This window comes from Catharus ustulatus, chromosome 1, assembly GCF_009819885.2.
Source record: "Catharus ustulatus isolate bCatUst1 chromosome 1, bCatUst1.pri.v2, whole genome shotgun sequence".
NCBI classification, from domain to species: domain Eukaryota; kingdom Metazoa; phylum Chordata; class Aves; order Passeriformes; family Turdidae; genus Catharus; species Catharus ustulatus.
This window is the reverse complement of record NC_046221.1, coordinates 93,920,702-93,939,694: the sequence shown is the minus strand read 5'-3', so window position 1 is coordinate 93,939,694 and position 18,993 is coordinate 93,920,702. Positions and strand designations below refer to the sequence as shown.

The 18,993-nt window shown below is 38.8% G+C and overlaps 1 protein-coding gene across 1 annotated transcript in view; it reads right to left on the bottom strand.

The window, feature by feature from the left end:
* Nucleotides 1-18,993, bottom strand: part of LOC117004646 (poly(rC)-binding protein 3-like) — a 498,514-nt gene that overhangs the window by 387,098 nt on the left and 92,423 nt on the right. The window contains 1 exon segment of the mRNA XM_033075599.2: nt 3,327-3,464. The gene's annotated coding sequence lies outside the window, so the exon portion shown is untranslated.

Here is an 18,993-nt window from a genome sequence, read left to right as displayed (position 1 = left end):
AACATGAATGTGAATTCAAACTCCCATCCAGAAATAAAATCTGAGCTATTTCATCCTGCAATAGTCTGGAAACAACACTTGTGTGAAGCTACTGTAACACGAGACTCTTAGTACCATATGTTGGTAAGAGAATAAATCTTTCTTTAAATGGGTTCTTTATCTAGAGGATGTTCAGAGCACACAAATTTACACGTCTACATATGAAAACTGTCACCAAAAAATTCAATTCTCACTCTATCTTTGAAGTCTCACAAACAACTCCACCTCAGCAACAAGATGTTCCTCTCAAGTTCAAGAGCCCTTGTGAGCCTGAAACAGCACCTAAGTTCCAAAATCTCAGATCCGGCTTATTTTCAGTGGTACGGCTAGAAGTAGTATCCTGTACTGCACAAGCATAAATTGGAACACTCACTTAAGTGTGAGGGATCCAATTTTCAGTCTCTCCCCACCTTGAGGCAGAGTGGACACCACCTTTCCAGCAGAATTACAATCTGGTTTGGAAAACAGGATCTGGGACTGTTTCACTGGACATACTACAGCCCTGCCAGAGCAAAGCTGCTAACTTCACACAGCTGGAAGAAGGGAAAGAGAAGATGGCACAGCCCAGGGACCAGGTAACTTGGAAAGCAAGGGAAGAGCCTTTGGTTTCACACAAGCAACAAGGTCCTACAGATCTGTTGGGCAGCTGGCCACAAATCCTGATGAGCCCTTTTAAAAAATCCTGCTATGGGGACCTACCTCTGGAGAAGGGCCCGGACTCCACAGCCTGCAGGCACTGGATGAGTTTGGACTGTGGTCAGCCTTTGCTATGGGCTATTTCAAGGCTGTTTCTGCTGCGTTTGCAGGTTTCCACCCAATTCTGGCATGCACTACAGAGGGATATTGTGTGTCCCAGCTCCATGACTTTATTGAGCCTTCCTGGGACTGGCTACTGAAGACACCTGTTTCAGCCCTAAATATGACAGCAGAGAAGCACAGAGGCTACCTCCTGCCCTTTGTTCTCACGACTAAAGCATTACTGGCCCAACAATATAAACACATCACAGTTCTCCCACCAACTGCAGTGGGAAGTGTATTGCATGTTCTATGCTTTGATTTAACTCTCCTCTGTATCTTGCAGCTGAGAACAAAAGCATTGTCCTTGTGACAAATTTCCTTACTGTAGTAATAAAGACACTAACAACAATGAAGGAAAGAAAAAACACTAGAAAAGAAGTGCATTACTTACACGAAATAATAAACCATAAATCACTACAGTGACAAGATTGAATGTGAAACCACTAATTACACATTTAATCATTTGCCAACATCTTATTTTCTTGAAATAATGTTCATGAAGCTTCAACAAGATTGGAATTTGAGGTTGATTTTTTTTTAATGTGTGAACTGCAAAAGCAATACACATAGAAATGGTTTAAAGAATAAAAAAAAAAATAACTCTAATCTTCAGCTATGTTGACATCTTACTGAATACCTTTACTGCTCTCAGTCACACCGGCCCTCATTTAGTGACATCCCTCTGTCAAAACACATCAAGCCCATCTCCATTGCACAGATACTATATAAAAGAAAGTAGAAAAGTAAGGGACAAATAAGTGGTAGCTTAGGAAGTAATATACTGTATTAAAACAAAAGAGTGTAATAACATTGTTGAGGAAGACACTTCCATTTGTGAAATAGGGACAAACCTGTGCCCCCAGAGTGTATCTGCTCCACTGCCTTTTCCTCAAGGAGGCTAGATACAGTTGCTAGAGCAGAAAAGTGTCTCATCAGCACCTGAACACCTTTTCCTATGGACTTCAGAATCCTGAAACAGAGAGCAGGGCTAGTTGGTTTGCTGCTGGCTTTGGAGTGGCCAAGAGAATTACTTGATTCCTGTAAAAATTCTGTGCACCAAAGTAATCTTCCAGCACACTCAGAGGAGTACTTGCTAGAAACAAAGTAACCCAAAGCACAACAAACGCAAAATCAGCAAAATTCTCCTTCTTCTAACTGGAACATAAGGCAAAGTCCAGACAACGTTTGCATTGCATTCAGACAGATGCCCTCAAAGAATGTGGAGTCAGAAAGTGCAGACTTTCACCAAAGTCAGAATATTGCTTATGTGCCAAGAAAAGCAGCCTAATATACTGAGCACATCACCTAATATGAATTGTAAGGGCACTGTTGTACTGCTAGATTTTGCTCCCCTAAAAGAGAGTAGTTGAAGTTGAAGGAAAAACCCTGGAGTGCCTTATATTTTGTTTTATCTTGTTGTAGGTTTTGGTAAGTCATCTTATGGTTCCTAGCCACGGTGGATCTTCACACCACCAAAACTGTAATTCAGCTGATTTCTTCCTTTCTAAAAACAAATTTAGACTGAGCCTGGGTTGCAGGGAAGATGGGTTTGCTGTATTTGTGCTTTTCACCCCAGCAGAGTGGACTGAAGCATATGGGGCCTGGCCAGTGTTTAGGGTGCAGAAATGTGCAGGACCAAATGCAGTGGGGAAGCATCAGCCACTCCAATGGAGGAGGGCATTATTTTTATTATGTCTTTTGTTGGGTCACAAACCACCAGAGAACTCAGAGGTAATCTTCGGGTCATATTTTCTTCCATGTTCATCTCTTTCTGTTTGCATCATCCTTTGGAAAAATAAGTCATCCTCTGTACATGAGGCTCTTGATTCCCTTCAATTGGCTTGCTGGTACTTGACTCACTGCTGTGAACTGGAGGGAATGCTCCAGAACCTGCTACAGTCTTTGCTTCTCCCACCTTTTGGAGTGGGCAAAGGCAGAAAGAGAAGGGGATCATTTAATCAAGTTCTGACAATTACATTAGGCTACTGCATGTTTGCTTCTCAGCTAGGTACTTTTTTTTTTTTTAATTGCGTTTTGTGAACAAAAAAAGGTTGCCTAGGAAAAAATAGGGAACACAGGCCCACATCTATAGGAATCTGAGTACAGGCAGCACTGCTTCCTTTCTTTCCTTTTTAGGATCTCTTTTTGAATCATGAGGAGTTTGAACTGGTTCAGTAATAGTATTTGTTTCACCTACCACATTTGAAAATGGCTTTAACAGCACAGTATGCATTAACCCCCTCCTCCCTATACAGAATTGCCTGTCTATTCAATCCACATTCAACGTTTAAACTGAAAATATAGGAAGTGTTTGGCTTAGTACTTCTGAATGCATGTGAGGCACCAGTGTCAGAGTCCTGGAGACATGACACAGTTTGATCTTTTTCTCAACAATTACTGGATAAATAATTCCTGAGGCAATGCTTAAGGCAGGCTCACTCACTGTGTATCTGGCAACACACAATTGAGATGGCGGGACATTTACTCACCCTGCCAGCCAGATGATCTGTAGGTCTTTGGAGTTTTCCTCTCTTTCTTTTCTCTAGTCCACTCATGCATCAGGTTCCTTAGAGATATGGGACAGCCAAGTGAATTTACTTTTCTTGCTCTGGGTATAAGATAGTTACCTGTGAGAGAGAAGATAAAGAGACCAAATGTGGAGTATGAAGGCACTGGAACAATAATCTCCAATCACACCATAATTCAGGTAGGTCTTACCTCCTACCTTCAATAGTAGCCAATACTGAAGAATAAAAACCCTAAGAGTTGATTTAAAAATAAGCTGCCTGTGGGATTTACTGTTTAGTAAGGGCCAAAATCTTTTACTCTGTCCTATTTAGTTGTAGAGAAATATGTGTGATGAGAGTTTTCAGTAGTTTAATTTATTCCACTAGTTAATAGATTATATTTCAAATAGATACATTTAGTTAGATGCATTTACTTTCAGTTTCTCTCCCACTGTTCAGATACTAAAATGATCTGTTCTGAAATATAATTCAGTCTCACCATTCTACACATATTCTTTTCCCTGTACCTTCTCTAAGCTATTTTTCTACTGTTTTTCATCCCAGAATGTCCAGAATGAAGATTATTCACTGGTATTATGGCTTTTTTCAAAAAATACCTATAGACTTTTCGTTTTTAAGGATGAACTGCACAGACCTAAATATATTTCAAAATTGTGGCCAAGCATTTCTGTTTCTCTCTTTTCCTCCCTGTACCACGAAGTGAGCTCAGTTCAAAACCAAACATGATAATCATCTATGTCCCTTTTCTGCTCCATTTCCTTCAAAAATACATCTGGTAAAGAGTTGGAAACGAAGACTTTGGAATACATGCACAGGTCATATCCTCTACAACCACTGGACTGCAATAGGTCAAGGAGAGAAAGGCAAACATGCAAACCCTAAACACGCTGCACTTAAGAACATTATAAAAAGCAGAAACGGGTGAATGTCTAGCTTTTTAGAGCTTCCCTCAATAATTTTTCTGTTTTGTCAACTAGATAGCCAAGATACAGAAGTAACTGAGGGAGAAAGGAACCAAAACCAGGTCATTATTTAATTGCCTCACAAAGTCTAACATACAAAGGACTTTCACTTTGGGGTTACTTTGGAGGTAAAATTGGAAACTTCTCTTCAGAGAGTTTTCTATTAAAGGTCATGGGTATCAAAATCTTTCGTCTCACTTTAGATCAGTTATAAAGCTACTATAAATAAAGTCTCCTATATGGTACATTGTCATTGATTCCCACTTCAGTGTAATCAGCACTGCAGACACAGGAAATTCCTAAAATAAACAGCAGTATTCTCTACTTACTGCACTTAAAGAGTCAGGACTTCTGTATTTATAGTTTAAGATATTCATTACTATAAGTAATTCATTGTAATTTAAGATATGTATCATGCTTGCTATAGAGCAAATTATTTTATTATGATTTCAATGAACAAATCTACTGTATCAAAATACAGTGTAGTTATGACAACAGTAATTCATGGTTTACCACTGTCTTTACCACTAAGCAAATTAAGTAATTTTGCTGAACTGTTTTTTGATAGTAAAAATGTGATAATTTGCAAGCAGTAGTGTTAGAATTTATTGTTCTTAGAACAATAAATTGTTCTCAGGCCAATGTCTTCTATGGTAATTGTAAGTACATCAAAATACCTTTCTTGGATTAAAGGAGACCATACAGATGGCAAATATAGTGTCTATATTTCATAGAATAGACTTCAGTCTATTACATTGAAGCTACTAAAGAACTGACATGGTCACTGCTCCAAAATTCTGGGCAATAAACGCCAACAAAAAAAACAAGATTAAAAAAAATCAAAACAGTCTAATAAATTTATTCATATGCAAATGAAAAATCATGCTACGAAAAAATCCCTTTTAGAAATAGATTGTTTTGATATCTTTCACCTTATTCTATATATCTTGCTGAAAAACATTTGGGAGTGTGAAGGTGGAAGAAGAAAAAATGACACGAAAAATATAAACCAAATATTTGCATCAACTTTTCTGACAGCTCCAGCTGAAATGTGTCTCCTGAAAGCCAAGACAGCAAAAGGGGCCCAGAAGAGGAAGTTGCTTGCTGAAAGCAGCTCCCCCAGTTCAGTGAGACCTCCCAGGTTGCCATGAGACATAATGTGGGCACAGCAGATTAACAGAGGAGGATGAAGAGATTGGGAGGGCTGCTTGGGAGAAATACTGAACTTCCTTGCTCTGGACTGTTTGGATGAAACTGGGGAAGCCACACCTCAGCTGGATTTGAAACTGGCGAGGAACATGAGAAACAACCAGATGAGCTTCTAGGGGAGCAAGAGGAAGTCTGAGAAATAGGTTGTTGGGAGAGGCTGGCAAATCTCCATCCTTATAGATACTCCAAATTCACCAGAACAAGGCTATAAGTGACATTATCTAATTTATTCTTGCTTAGACTAGGACATTTTTGATACCCTCCAGAGCCCTCCAGAAGTCTATTCTAACAAACAAATTGCTGTGATTCAATGACAATTTAATTTGCCTGCAGTTTTCTTCCCTCTGAATAAAAGAAGGGTGAACATAAGTAGAAAAAACAGAGGAAATAAAAAGTAAAAACGTATCTCATCTTTAATAATTTTCTCTAAGAAAAAATACTGAATTTGAACAACAACAAAAAATGCAAACAGGTAAAATTATTAGACCGCTACTAATTACAGGTGGTTTTTTTCTTTCACTCTCTATAACCTGTACAATTTTTTAAGCCATTCACCTTGTCCTGCTTTTTTCTATTCACTGAAAGTAAGTGGCAATACACAGGACATAGAGATTTTGAATCCAGCTCAAAACAAGAGGACTTATAAGGGCCCTTCATTTCACCTCATATTTCCCTGAGCAGAAATCTTCCACTGTACCATGGGATGGCACCAGACTGTAGACACTACAATTTTTCCAGGTGCATGGTCCATCTGTTTCTCCCTCTTTGTCTCTTCATGTTTACCCAAAAAAGTGCAAGAATTTAGCACCATACACTTTTCAAGCCTGAGTAAGCAGCTTAATTATTCAGACAAAATAGCATTGATTTCAAAGTGTCTGAACAAATGAAATTCAGGCTTGCCAACCTCATTGAGAAGGACAGCCAACCTGCTCAGAGAATTTCCAATTGTGTTACTTACAGTTCTTGTTTCCTTCTTTTATTTCAGGGTCATTTGATGCAATACAGAGCAAATTCTGGCAAAGCAATCACACAGCTGCTTTTGAAATCAGAGGAGACTTTGCTAAAGAGGCAGATCTTCAGCTTCTCCTGAATTCAAGAACAACCTCTGTGCACCCAAAGACAATACATGAATCAGGGAAGTTGACAGCTGACAGTGATAAAAAATAAAATAGTAGGCTCAATTCAGCACCCACTAAAATGAATGGGTCCATTATGCCTGTGAATGAGCTGCCTTTAAACATGAAGTAAATAACTCTATTGTTGACTTTTTCTTGGACCATAAATTTAAGTTTCCTTAATGTCATTATGTCATTCCACAGGCTCATTTTTCAATAAGCCATGCCTTGTTTCCTTTAATATTTCCAAGGTAAGAATTTAGACAATGGACAATCATCTTCCACAGTGATCACTTTTATCACAGCAATCATGCTACAAAATAGAGACCCTATTACATTCCATTTACTAAATGTAGACAAGAATCAACTTCTTGGGCTATAAATGGACAATATTACTCATTATGTTATTTGTAATAACACTTGAACACCAATGAGTTGCAGATCCAACAAATATCCAAAAATGGCTATGCAAAAAGCCCTAAAATTAAATTCTTGACAGACAATAACTAATGTTGTACACTCCTACTCTTTATGTTACGAACAATACGTACACTATATTTATGCAGGAAAAACCAGTATTTAAAACTCTTACATTTATCATAAAAATAGGTTTTATTACAGAAAACAGTGCCTTGCCATAAGAGATTTACAACTGATTAAAAAGAATAGCTTGTCCTAAAACACTTACACAATTGCATGCAAAGAAAACAGATGGTCTGTGTAACAGTAATTTGATTTCTTCCAGTAAACATTACTCATGATATAGAAAATGCTTATGCTGATCTACTCCAGAATGATGTGTGCACTTTGCCTCTCTCTTTAAATGAAGCCTGTAATTCTGTTCAAGAAACAGCACTGCAACTCTGGTTTCCCAACAAATCAAATAAAATCAGGTTGTCTAATGCATCATTCCTCACTTAAGAGCCTGACAACACAAAGATTAATTTTAACTATTCACCTTCCCGAAAGTGCTTAACATAATGCCACACTCCCTACCCGTTTAGTCCTTTTTGTAACGATTCTTCTGGACAAAAGAAAGAATACTATTTCTACCTTCATCTCTGAGAAGAGCATCATAAGCTAAAATTCAAAGTTTATTCTCTTCTGCCTGCATCTAACATTCTTCTCCTTTATAGAACTGCAGGTATATAAGAAGGAGGGAAAAATCTTACTGGCAAGTCCTCATCTGTCCCCCTCAAATTTTATTCCATCTCTTGGGTCACACCAAGAATACTGCTCAGGGAAATTCAGCACCACCTTTCCCCTCCTCAAGCTTTCTGCTTCCCTAACTCTGGATAAAAAGGTTGTAAGGCAGACAACCCTCATGGGGTTGTTTAGATCAGTAAAGTTCTTGGGAACCAAACCATGGATGGGAACTCTGTCACTTGTTCACACAGGATAATGGTCTGGGGCAATAAAGGGTTCATGTTGCCTTTTGCAGCTTTTGCATGGGATGAATACAGACAGATCTTTCTCAAAGGCACAAATTTAACCCCTAAGAATGCATCCTTAAATCTTTTCACAGGGACTTCACACCTGGGTATGTTTTCTCATCTGCAAGTAATAATATTCCTGCTGGAATGTAACCCTATGTGTCATTATCTTGTCTTGTTTCATTACTGCTGATTCACCTGACTGGCCTGGACTTACCCCAGCCAAATGAAGTAAGGGCACAATCCTATTAAATGCCTGCTGGGAACACCCTAAGCTGCTGCTCTTGTCGGTGGGAATTAAGGGTTCTCAGCACATTGTAACAGGTACTCAGACCCTTGAGAAATTGGACTCTTAATTAGATATTCCCTCATGACATTGTGTGATTATTTAATGTTCTGACAAGATGCCTCAGCAATCTCGCAGACCCTGAATTAACTATCCTAGAAGAGCTCTTTGCCAACTGCAGTTCTGTGAAACCTTTGTCATGCTTGGCCATGGAAGCAAATTGCATTTCATGGAGCGTATGAAATGATTTACCCAATGAATTGCCTGAATTATATATAACATGAGCTACTGGCCAGGCTTGACATGTCCAGTTTTAAATAGCTGCTCTTCTTTTGTCCCTTTCCTCTTCCCTTGTGTGTGTCCTCCCCTCCACTCTTCCATGCACACTTTTTATTGTCCCCCTTGCTGGCAGAGTTCAGCATCAGCAGCAGTCCTTGTGGTGACATGGGATGATTCATCCCACAATCTACATGAATCAGATTAATACTGCCAGAGCAGCCCCTTATTATGAATTTCCTTCTCTCTGTCTGGCTCATCTGCATTATAATATTTGTTACTCACATGTAAATTTTCAGCTTAAGCCTATCCATCCAGGGGCCGCTGAAGTTTTTTAATCTACATTGAAAAGTTTAAAAAAAACCAACAGAATAAACATTTCTGCCTTGCAGCTGATGCCATGTTATCAAACACATCAATAAAAGCTACAGTAAGCATGAAAAACAAAGCATAAATAGACAGAAGTGCTGAATGATACAGTGTATCACATACAAATGCACAAAACAATTGGTCATCTTTTCATCATTCCCTATGCATATCAGCTTTAGGCACAATCCTCTCTGGAAAGGACATAACTTTAAATGTTTTCCATTGGATTTTAGCATTCTGATTACTAAAGCCTGGCTCAAGTGTGCAAAATTTTGGTGATTAGCAATCAATATTCATCTCCCATTCACTTTGTGGAAAACAAAGATAGAGAAGCATTTGGACCACCTACCCTAAATCCTGCAACACCCAAATAGCCACCTCATGCCCAAGGTTTGTAATCAGGGGATGTCAGATACCAAAACTGACATGCGTGTTGCAGGTAAAAAATACTAGAAACTATGACTATCAAGAGAGGCATGACATTACGCTCCAAAGGTTGTGTTTTTAGGAAAAGCCTTATCAAACTTTTAACTTCTCTGCCCCTGCTGCTTGCAACATACTTTATGAGACCACTATGAAGATACAGCAGCACTGTGCTGTGGCTTGTAGCTTCTTTGCTTGCAACTGCATTTTAATAGGTGTATTCAAATTCACTTTTTTTGGTCACAATTGCTATTAAGTCTAAATCAAACAATTTGCAGATATGCAGTCTCTCCCACCCCTCCTCCCATCTGGGACACGGCTCTTGCTTTACCTGCTTACATTTAAGGAGCTTTTTTCATCCTCATATTGTTAATATTTCCATCAACAACACATTTTTTTAATGAAAATTCAACACAACCTTAAATTGTGTCTCACAAGCACCATCAAATCCACTTCCACAATGGGGAATCAAACTTTAGGTAAATCATTCTACCAACTAGTTTTAACAATAACAAAAACAGGTCCTTGAGTGCTTTATGCATTCTGGCAAGCATCTGCTTTGCCAGGAGTGGATTAAATAACACTACCTCTATTATCCTAATAGTGTGGGAGATCATATAAAATATTTATATCATGATCTGCAGGCAAAATGCCTACTCTAAATTATGCTTCACAAGCTCAGCAAGATATTATATTGATAGAAAAATATCTCAGTTTAAATAATTGGGCAATTTTAGTTATTCCTTATTCTATGAATCTCATGTAGTTTTGCTGTTTCCCCCTTGGGAATGCTATCTATTTTAGTAAGTGCTATTTTCCATGTTCAAGGGTTTTCTGTGTACTAGTACAAATACCTCACCCACATAATACTGAATCACAGGGCCAACAGAGAGGTAACTAGAAAAAACACAAATGCTGTCAGGGCAGGTCAGTGCCTGAGCTTCTTTACTGCATATCTATAGGCTACCAGGCATTTTTTACTACACAGCTAAAAAGAAATTTGCTTAAGGCTGAATTTTCAATTGACTTCCAAATTTGCAAACAAAGAAGGTTATTATAGTTATTTGCAAAACTGTATTCACAAAACCTTTTATTCCTGGTAAGTTGAACCAAACTACATGTGTAGGAATAATGGTTGTAAATACCAAATATCGTGTCTCTTCAGTGATGTGTTTTTTACTTTACTTGGGTTACTCCAATTCACTATGTGGTTATGTATGACTGCTTTAGGATCACACGCTCATTCTCAAAGAAATGAAGTTCTGAAGCTGGCTGAAGTTCTAACTTGAATTTTGAACGCAGGAAGCACTATGTTTTCCCCACATTCCATGATCATACAGTGCAGGACAGTTCGCATTAGATTCTGCGTTGAGTGAAAAGCATTGCATGTGTGCTTGTGATGTTTTGTACAGGCCCAGGACAACGTGGCATAAGAAAGAGGGGCATGAGCCATTCCTATGCAGAGTTCTCCCTGGGTAGGTGCATTTCCACTCAGTCTGGAGACAGCAATGACAGCTCACTGAATCCACACCTCTAACCCTTATGGCTCTTTGCTGACTGTCAGCATGCAGGAGAGGAATGCAGAGGGAAAGCAAAAGTGGCACACTGTAGACTGCACACTGTGCCTCCCCCTTCACTGGCAGAAGGCACCAAAAGCAATCCTGCTGCAGGTCCATGCAGCCCTTCACATGCTGTGGGCAGGCATGGTCTTTGACGATTGGTATCTCTGCTAACAGCTGAGGTCATCTGTAAAGGAGATGTCCAAGTTAATGCCATTTTTAGTGGCTTGGGGGAATCTTCTCCACAGGCTGTCACATGTAGTCTTGTCTGCACTTAGATTCAATGGCTGCTGTGGGTTGGTCTTGCCCAGCTCAGCTCCCACTGCACAATTTCTCTGACAAAACCAGCTTTACAATGCTGTTGTTGATATATAAGGTTCACATCCTCCAGTGAATGGACATGCCTTGCAGTTCAGCTTTACTCCCATTTGTCAGGGCAGGCATGGACAAGGGCAGCAGGGGGAAGAGAAGATGGAAGGGTTTTCCTTGGCCCTTTTGCTCTTGTCAATTCTGCCTCAGGTCCAGCCACACCACTTGGCAAGGACAGAGACACAGCTGCAAAGCCCACCTTTACTAGTGAGAAACACAGAATAAAGAAGTACCTGTTTTTCCTAATCCCTCCTCACTACAGGAGTCTGCTCCTTTATTTTGTAGGCACCTCTTTCTGCAGTGTCCTCTAGCACTTGCTCTCCTACCTGTACCAAATATTTATAAGTAAATATTTGCATTTTTCCCTCACTGCTCTGATTTCTTCCCACTTAACCTGCTTATCATACTGACCCTCATGTTCCTGCACTCCCTCCAGTCCTTTCTCCTTTTACTGTTTCCAGTAGAGTAAAGAAATACAGCTAGAAATGAGATCAATGAACGTCCATAACCCAGTAAGAACTCATCCCGTGTATTAGGTTTTCAAATGATATTTCAATACAAATTTATCACCTCCCTTACCAGTGGCTAGTAAAGCACTCAGGCAAACAGCACCCTCTAGCCTACTGCTTTAGTGATAGTTAAAATTCTTAAATAAAACAGAATCAGTTCTCAATTACTCCAAGTATAGAAAGTAGTTTTGCACAGCTTTTTTTTTTCCAGTTACCATCAACTATAAATATACAGAAATTATCTAATTAGTTTTGCTTATGACTCGATAAATACATGCAATAATACACTTCTCAGTAAATCGTTTTTATTAAAGGAAGCATCATGACAATGGAATTATCCAAGTACAGTATTTCACGATTATAAGCCGCACCATTTTGACTAAAGTTTTGGTCCGAATCCGGAGTGCGGCTTGTAATCCGGAGCGGCTAATATGTGATAAAAAATTCTGAAATTTGCCAACCGGAAATGCGAGCTGGCAACAGCCCCGAGCCAAGCCCACCCGGTCCCGGCGAGGAAGCACCGGGCCGGGGGGAGTGAATGCGGCGGGGGCCGGGCAGGCAGCGCCGGGCCAGGGCCAGCCCGTCCAACACCGGCAGTGCAGGCGGGGGTGAGTGAGCCCGGCAGTGGTGGCCGGCCCCGAGCGGCCCCGCCGAGCAGCAGTGCCGAGCTGGCTCACTGGGCCCCGTTGGCAGCCCCAAGTGGGCTGAGCCTGCCCCGCCCTGAGCTAAGCCAGTAAATCCCGCGATCCCGTGATTCTGCTACTAATTGGCAACTTTGTGAAAGTTGCACGGGGATCCTCGCTGTGAACGAAAGTGCGGCTAATAATCCAGTGCGGCTTATTTATGGACAAAAAACGAAATGTTGCCGACACCCAGACATGCGGCTTATAATCAGTGCGGCTTGTAATTGTGAAATTACCGTACTTAAAATAATTCATTTTAGATTTGTTACATGACTGGGACCCTAAAAGCACCTCCACAAATCTATTCCTTCACTATTTTGGACACAAACCAAGGAACAAGAGAAAATCCTGCTGCCTGCATAAGCAAGCATTTGCCCTACAGCAAAATAGAAGAGCTTCTCACATTAATGAGGGAGCCCTTCCCAATATTCCTGCAGAAGTAGCAAGATGTTTGATTTTCACTTCCATTTTAATCTAGATATGACTTCTCTCACTTGTATAGTTATAACCTGTAACTATAGCATCAGTCACACTGTTGACTATTTCATACTGTTTACTCTAGACAATAAGCAACTCAGGGAGTGGCTGAACTGTCCACAAGCCTGAAGCCTACATAAAAATTGCATTTAGCATAAAATTTCAGGTAGACTCCAGTAGTCTGATACTGGGTAAATGAGAAAACCAGCTAGCCCAAGAATGTGCAGTCCCACAACAGGATTGCACTCAGATGTGAAGCTAAGCTGTACATTTTACATTCAAACAGCCTGTTTGATGTTTGGATGCTTTGCAGACCAAGGGGGCAGATAAGAATCCAAGCCAAGCCAAGCACTCGGTTACTTTAGAGCATGTCCCAAGCTGGCAAGAATGGTCGAAATTTTGCACCTGCTCTTTTGAAGACCTGGTCAACCAATACTAAGGAGCAAATACAGACCAACCATTTGAGCAAGGACAGCTGTGTCAGACACAAAGAGGAAACCTATTGTGCTTTGAATGTCTTTGCTCTGTGACCTTTGGTGACATGTTGCCAGCAAGTGGGATTCTACTGATGCAGTCCTCCACTCCTGGCAAAATAAGAACAAGGTTCCCCAATAATGAGTTTAATACTAAAACTTGTTTAGAGAGAGATTTTTTCATCTTGGCTTTATGGCTTGTCACAGCTGACATGATTCTTAATCAGAGCTCCTTTAAAAACACAGTGAATAGATAATAATATCTGAAAAACTAGGACATTAAAACTTTGATTCACATTGCACATCTCTCTAGTCTTATCATGCATTATGCATAGCTGTACTATATTTTGAAGGAAACTGCTGTGACGTGTTTTTAGTGTGAGATAAATGCATGACTACAGTCCACAGCATATCAAAAAAACAGGATTCTGATCTGTGGAAGATGTTCACATAATTAGGAAAAACTGCAATACAGGAAAATTTTGCCCCAAACCAGAAGTATTTTGGGTTGATAGTGAAACAGTTGGATTCCATATTAAAACAAGCATATTTTGTGGGAGTTATAGTTTCGGTGCCTCAGTAGCCCAGTGTCAAGGAAAATTAGTTTCCCTAAAACTCCCATTTGTCATGTGAAGTCTGTCATTGGAATTAATCAAACTCCAGTTAGTATGCAATAAAGATCCATAGCTGCCTACTTTTATCGTGTTAGTTTTGCTTTTTAAAGCAATGGTAATTATTGACAAATTGGTATTGACTCTGATCTCTTTAGCTGTTATGTAGATAAATTTTCATCCTTTTAATTTACTTGGCAGTGTTAATATCATATCCCCACTTTAATGATGTGACTGAATTTAAAGATTCATAAATTCATTACTACAGTACATATCAAGGTTAAAAGAGGGAAAATTCCCTTATCAGTATGAAGGACTCGTACAGTTTACAGCAATACTAGATGAAATTACCCTTTTGTCTTTCAATAAGCAGAAATCTCCTGCAGTGGCAAATGTTCATAATGGACTCTTTAATCTTGACAATCATCTGAAAAGCATCTAATTCAATTAAAGCTTTAGGCCAAAGTGATCTCTCTTTTAACAATTAAATATTTATGTTAACACACATATCACTTAATTGGCATAACATATCAAAGGATATTGAATGATAGTACAGTGTGCAAGAACTAAAAAAAGGCTGTAGCACAGGTTTAAAAGCCTTTTCTCAATTAAACACTAAATAAATAATTGCAAGAGTGAGAAAGGATATCAAAGATACAATAATAAGCAAGAATTAGGAAAACTGAGAATTTAATGATCATTAGCTCTATGCCACCACTACATTAACTACTGGCAGTACAAGCTGTATGACAAGAGCTACTGTGTTCACAGAAGCCACATTAACTAATGCTGGAATTGAGGGAAGGAACAGGAGCAGAGATTAGAGAGCTCTTAGACTCAACAGTAGGTCTGTGTATTCTTGGTCATTAATCACTGCTGAACACTTGATTCCAGAGCTGTGCCAAAGAAGCTATAAGTGGCACAATACAATCCATGTCAACATGAACGGTATAACGAAACAATATTTACAGCCTACATCATCTCAACTAAGATCAAAAGAATGTATCACATTTACACAATTATCTGGCACAGACACACAGAATTTAAATATGAGAAAGCCACACTAATTGGAAACATCATTTTCAGGCTTTTTTATGCCTTTTTCCTAGGGAATTAGAACATATCTGTGAAGGGGAGGAAGTGAGAATTTGAATAGTTGCTAAAATTAGCTTAAATGTGCAGTTACAGGCCATCTCTTCAGTTAACAAGGACTTACTGATACCATTTTATTTAGTGAGAAGTTGACTTCTACGCTACCAAGTACCTCAAACATTCAAGCAATTTAATAGGGAAAATAATAAATTAACCTATTACACACTACTTTTTGAGGTCTTGCAGGGTCTAAAATAATTTTTAAAAATTGTCTATCAAAGGTAAAAGAAAAAAAATTAACTTGTGTAGTCAGTCAGTACCACTTCAAGGGATTAGCTGTTATGTAGATATGGGTGATTACCCATTTATACAGCCATTTGGAAGTGTAAAAGCTGTTCATCGATGTTGCAAATATTAGCAAATAAAGCCTGTTTAAGCTAAAGTGTCAACACTCTAAGCTGGCATGAACAGATGCTGCTACCAAATGTAGCCCTGGATCTCTCAGCTAGCATTGCTGCCTTTGTGGGCGTAACCCACGCTGGTTCCTTCCAGAAACACTTGTGGTAACACCAGAGAAAATACAGGCTAAGAAATAAAGCAGTTGGGAGGAAGGAAGGTAGGATCTCTTCCTTCAGTGGCAGTAAAAGTTTAAAGTTCTTCATCTCATGTCCACCCTCTCTCCTGGAAGCAGAAAAGGAAGCAAACCCAATACCAGAGGAACTCCTTATTCTACATTCTAGAATTATCTGCCACACCCAACCAATAGTGTACTTCCAATTATTTGTTAGTGAAAGGAGAAAATATGACACCTTGTCAGAAATTACTGCACCAAACATTTTAGAATTGAAGCCCTTCTTATAGGAAAGCATATCAAATGATGAGTAACAAATATCTAACAAATAAAGAGAAGACAAGGGAATTTAAAAAATGGAGTTGTGCTGCGCAGAAACAAAACATGGAGATAAAATGTGCAAATCTCCTAGGTGTAACATCCCAAAAATGAAATTCAAAGTCATGTAAGCATCACTAGTTATTTCAGCCATATGCTTCTCAGAAATACAGTGCACTCTTCCGAGAGTTTATTAAAAAATATTATGTCAATATCTAGTATTCACTTCAACCTTCAGTGAATTTGGAAAAGCTTGCTCCTTATACACAGTCTGATCACCACTACACTTACAAGCACTTTTACAGGAACAACTGTTTATGAATCTGTCCAATACATTTCTTTGCACATTCCTTTGGCTATTTTTAATCAACTTTCTCACAATGAATTCCTCTAAAACAGATTGTGTGCTATTCATCAGGGTTCTAGGGCTATGGTTTGCAACTAAGAACAAATTTTTTCCCTTGACCACCTTTAGAAACAGAAGGAAGTATACATGAAAGATTTGTTCAGGAAACTTTAAGATGGACTGAGAAGCTGATAAAAGGTTTCTTCAGAAGTGTAATGGGAAATGGTTTGTACTTGATCACAAGGTATAGTTCAGTACTCTGTCTTTGATAATAGTGAACAACAGATATTCATAGTGATATAACAATTAAGAGTCAGTCAAATAAAAACAATTTTGTAATTGTGTTTGGGACTTTCTGAGCCTGGACTACTTTCTCCTTATTTAGTCTTGAGAAATCACTTTAAAACACATTTTTAAAATAAGCATTGAAACCATACATACTTTCAGGAGCTAAAATAGTGTATTTCTGTATGTTTTTAAAATTCTCAACTTCTTTTGATGACTTCTGTTTCTTGTGTTATCAGAAACACTGAACACTTGGTTTTCTTTAAGAGTACTATTTCATATTCAACCGTATCGTATCTCAGTTTTCTTTTTTCGCAGGTGAAAAATTAGACAACAAAATAATAGATGATTTTCAGGATTGATAAATTCAAATTAATATGTACAGAGAAGAAAATGCCGTTTTTACTCTTCAAATATTCTGCTAGGTCAGAACTAGCTACTCCTGTTGATGAAACAGATCTCAAAATGAGCACGGAGATTTTAGTGAAAACATCTAGACAGTTTTGGTGTTGGTCAAAAATTCAAATATATCAGTATTGTTGACCTGTAAAGGAACAGAAAACATAAATGAAAACAAATTTTATCAACTAATAAATAATAATCAGGTAATAAACTACTACTAATAAACTAATAATGATAACATCAAAAGTAATCTCAAAATTTTGTATTATTAATATTAGTATTAATGTTGTTGTTATGTGTTTTTATTATTATGCAAATGCAAACAAATAGCATGGCTCCATGCCTCCACTGATTCACAGAGTTCTGCTCCACACTCTGTGAGAAAAAAGAGAGTAAGATTCAATAAGGTATTATTATACACAAAAACAAACAGAGATGTCAACTGGTTGGAAGACTGGGCCAACAGGAATTGCATAATATTTAACAGAGATTTTTATAGGGTCCCGCATCTGGGATGGAATAATCCCAAGTAGCAGTCCAGCCAAGGACTGACTGGCTGAGCTGTGCATCCTTGTAGCAATGAAACCAACCCAGGGCCTTGACTGCAGCAGCCAAAGCAAACCCAGCAGATGAAAGTTTATCACTGCTTTGTTTGGTGTTGGTTAGGTCACACTTGGAATATTGTGTCCAGTTCTGGACTCCCACTTCAAAAGAGACATTGAAGTATTGGAGATGGTTCAGAAGGGCCACCAAGCTGATGCCTGTTGAAAGGTGAAAGGAATTCAGCTTACTCAGCGGAAAGGGAAGGGAGAGTCTAATCACATTCTCTCAATATCTGGAGAGGGGTTATAGAGAAGATTTATCCTCTTCTCACAAGGACACGACAAAAGGAAAAGAAGCAATGAGCATCAGTAGCTTCAAAAGGCAATTTCATCAGACTACAGGAAAAAATCCTTCACTTTGAGAACAACCGAACATTAGAACAAGTTGTCTAGATAAGTTGTGCAATATCCCTTATTGGAAGCAATTCAAGATTTGTCTGGTTGGGCTAAAGGATAATTTAATCCAAACCCCTGCTGTCAGGTGTAGGTGGGCTCAGGTGACCTCCAGAGGCTCCTTCCAATTTAGGAATTTCCCTGCTTCTAAATGGGAAGGCAGCAGGTACGGTGAAATTTCTGAAGCAGCTTCCACAGCAGTCAAGAAGCAGCAGACCAGCAATTTTTAACAATGAAAAGACAGAGGACGGAAAGAGGGGAGACTGAGGTTTACAGGCTTATGAAAGACCCAGAGAAGATAAGTAGGGAACAGGTGCTCAGCCTTTCTCACAGCACAGGAAGGAGGGGATATACAATGACATTTTCAAAGGGAAGGCTTGAAAGACACCAAAGTACTTTTACCTACAAAACATAACTGACCTGTGAAACACACTGACTTATATTTTCTGAGTATCAAAAGAATAAAGGGAATCAAAAAGACATGCTAAAACGAGTCCATCAAGGGCTGTTAATAGGAAAGTAGCAGAATCAAACACTGGACAGGAAGTCACCAAGTGCAGAAGTGACAGAACACAGACATCATAGAACAGCAAGGCTCATGGGATGAGCAGAGGCCTCTTCTGAAAGGATTTTTACATATTTGGAAAATAGAAGTTCAAGGGAAAAATGAGAATATTTTACCTAAAAAAAAAATCTGATGTCTTCACTGCCATATCTGAATTCGGATATGTTTTGGTGTTGTTGTTTGTGTGATTGTTTATTTTTTTCCTAGTGGCTTTTTTTTCTCTTTTATTTCTTTTAGTCATATTTTTTAAAATCAGATTTCCACTAAAATGCTTAATTCTTTTCCTGAGGACAAAATTGA